The sequence below is a fragment of the Triticum dicoccoides genome, chromosome 5B (assembly GCF_002162155.2).
Source record: "Triticum dicoccoides isolate Atlit2015 ecotype Zavitan chromosome 5B, WEW_v2.0, whole genome shotgun sequence".
In the NCBI taxonomy this organism is placed as follows: Eukaryota; Viridiplantae; Streptophyta; class Magnoliopsida; order Poales; family Poaceae; genus Triticum; species Triticum dicoccoides.
The window spans coordinates 274,647,868-274,651,517 of NC_041389.1; positions in this window are offsets into that span (position 1 = coordinate 274,647,868).

Below are 3,650 nucleotides of genomic sequence, written 5' to 3' on the forward strand. Positions count from 1 at the left end.
CCCCGCCATCTCCAGCGAGCCCCGCTCCGGCGAGCCTCAGTTCCCGTGCCCCGTTGACTTTTTCCCCGAGGTCGAATTTCTCAGTCCCTTAATTCTTGCATTTTGCATGCCCTATTCATCGCATCATAACTCCATGCATACTGCTCCGTTTTGCGTGCATTATATGTCCAAATGTTCATCATGATGTGCTCTTCGTTTCTTCCATTGATCCATGCTTGTTTGAGTTCATCTTGATGCCATTATCATCGTTGCAAGAGTGCTATATGATGTTAACCTGTTGAAATTGTTATAACTTGATGATTTGTCTTTTCATTGCATTTTGTGTGTGCATCCTATGAGCTTGATGTCTACATGAGTTTTGAATTACATCATGCCATCTTCACAGTGGTGCAATCCATGTATTTTTTGTGAGTCTTGTAGTGAGTGCATCGAGCTCGTGAAGTAGGGTACTTGCTGTTACTGTTTTGCTAGTCTGAATCTGCTATATCATGATGCTATGTAAACCTGCTGCTACAAGTCATTATATGCATAATCTAGAGATGTTCACTAAGGATGTTTAGTTACTCATGTCATGCTCTATTCATTCATGCCCCTGGTTGCATTTATAGCCTGCTTTAGATTGTTGTAATCTTGCTGTCAAATTGCTAAATAATGTTGTTGTCAGCCTATTAATATTAAGTTCAGTTTTGCCATGAGCTTTTCTAGTGTTCCATGCACCCTATGAACTTGCTCTTGCCATTCTTAGCTTCATAAACATGTCTTATTACTGTTGGTTACCTTGTCATTCAATGTATTTCTCTGTGGTGAGTGGTACAAGCTCACCAACACGCCTACTTATCGTTGTTCCTTCCATGTCTGAATCTGTCATATCATTTGCCATGTTTGCATGGATGCTACCATCTTTTCAGTTGATCTTTGGAATTAGTTCAGTAAGGGAGTTTTGTTCTTTGTATTTAGTATTAGCATGCCACGCCTTTGTTTGCCATGTTAAGTTCCTGTAGCATGTTGTTTGATAGCTCTAAACATTGCAACCTGATGTTATTTCTGCTAAGTCTGAAAATGTTATTATTTGCAATCTTGACATGTCCTTTTGAGCATGTTCTTGTGATTTCTCGAGATAGCTCAGTGTTCATGTTTTGTCATTCTTTACCTGTACATCATGTCCGTGCCTTTTGTTTTCATGTTGAGGTGCCTTAGCATATTGTTTTGATGCTTGCTAGATGCCTAGTTGCTGTTTTGGACAGCTTGTCCTTCAAACTTGGATAGAGTGTATGTGTTGAACCGTTGCTCCGTTTTGAGTGTGCTCTATATGAAACTTGCTTAGAATTGCATGTAGTTTCATATTATCATGTTGCATCCTTGTTTTGAGGTGTTTGCTTGATGTTTGGATGCATTTTGCATCAATGCTATGTTTGACTTGTTTTGCTCATATCTTCTAGGCCGTAGCTCCGAATTAAATGAACTTTATATGTAACTTAACTAGAATGTCGTGCAGATCATCTTGGTGCATCTTAACTTGTTGTTTAACAACTCGAACATAAGGTTTATTCAGTTCTGGACCAATTTCTAAATTTGCATAGAGGACTTACCGGAATTGTTATATGTTGTTTTCGGCCTCATTTAAACTTGCTTTGATGTGTTGTTCTTGTTTGCATCATCTCTTACCATGAGTAGCCTCATCTAGCCTTGTCATGCATCATACTTGATTGAGCATCATGTCATGTATATTTGTGGTGTGTTTACCATGTTGTGTGCTTCTTCTCGATAGTTCTCGTTTCGTTGCGATCGTGAGGATTCGTTCGTCCACACTTGGTTCGTCTTCGTGGCTTCATCCTCTTCATGGACTTGTTCTTCTTCCTAGCGGGATTTCAGGCAAGATGACCGTCACCTTGGATCTCACTACTATCATTGCTATGCTAGTTGCTTCGTTCTATCGCTTTGCTGCGCTACCTATCACTTGTTCTTCAAGCCTCCCAATTTGCCATGTCAGCCTCTAACCTTTTTCACCCTTCCTAGCAAACCGTTGTTTGGCTATGTTACCGCTTTGCTCAGCCCCTCTTATAGCATTGTTAGTTGTAGGTGAAGTTGAAGATTTCTCCATGGTGGATAGGATTATGTTGGGATATCACAATATCTCTTATTTAATTAATGCATCTATATACTTGGTAAAGGGTGGAAGGCTCGGCCTGATACCTGGTGTTTTGTTCCACTCTTGCCGCCCTAGTTTCTGTCATACCGGTGTTATGTTCCCGGATTTTGCATTCCTTACGCGGTTGGGTGATTTATGGGACCCCCTTGACAGTTCGCTTTGAATAAAACTCCTCCAGCAAGGCCCAACCTTGGTTTTACCATTTGCCTCACCACCACCTATACCTTTCCCTTGGGTTGGCCAACCCGAGGGTCATCTTTATTTTAGCCCCCCCGGACCAGTGCTTCTCTAAGTGCTGGTCCGAACCGAGCAGCCTGCGAGGCCACCTTGGGGAAACTTGAAGGCTGGTTTTACTCGTAGCTTGACTTATCCGGTGTTACCCTGAGAACGAGATATGTGCAGCTCCTATCGGAATTGTCGGCACATCAGGAGGCTTTGCTGGTCTTGTTTTACCATTGTCGAAATGTCTTGTAAACCGGGATTCCGAGACTGATCAGGTCTTCCTAGGAGAAGGAATATCCTTCGTTGACCATGAGAGCTTGTGATGGGCTAAGTTGGGACACCCCTGCAGGGTATAAACTTTCGAGAGCCATGCCCGCGGTTATGTGGCAGATGGAAATTTGTTAATGTCCGGTTGTAGATAACTTGACACCAGATCAATTTGGGATGTTACATCATCGTCCCAGAAGAACCATTAGAACAAGAACACATCCATCAAAGGCTTATCGCCACTGCAAGGAGCCTAAAGAAGCAGAAGCAGCGGCTTATAGCCGCACAGGATACGCTCAATGTTAGATGGAATGAAGTGCTAGACGCTAAGGAAAAATATGGCGGTAATCGCCAAACAAAGAGCTATCCTAAGCGTAAGCTGCTGCCCGAATTCAACAACGAGGCTATCGCGCCTATACCGTCGAAAAACAATAGGCTGACAAGCCAGATCGACCACCTCATGGTCGAGACAGAGCGGCTAGCAATGCCGCACACAAACCCGCACCCCCTCCCCGTAAAAAAGGGAGGTTGGAGGTTGCGGCTCTGGACCAGACACACGATCTACGTGAGGACCTGGACAAAAAGGCTGGCAAAACCAGGTCCATCTATGGATCCAGGGAACGTGCTCCTACACGGGATCACGATTATCAAACCAAATATGTCGGTCATTTACCAGTTTGGAATCAATACCGAACATTACAACCATCGGACCCATGCCACGACACAGCCAAATACAGGGGTGCTGCACACCCCCTGTGCTTCACCGATGAGGTGCTGGAACATGATTTTCCAGAAGGGTTTAAACCCATAAACATCAAGGCATATGACGGAACAACGGACCCTGCGGTTTGGATAGAAGACTTTATTCCTCACATCCACATGGCTCGTGGAGATGATCTCCATGCCATAAAATACTTACCCCTCAAGCTAAAAGGACCATCTCGGCACTGGCTGAAAAGCCTCCCCGAAAACTCCATCAGAAGCTGGGAAGAACTTGAGGACGCCTTCCGGG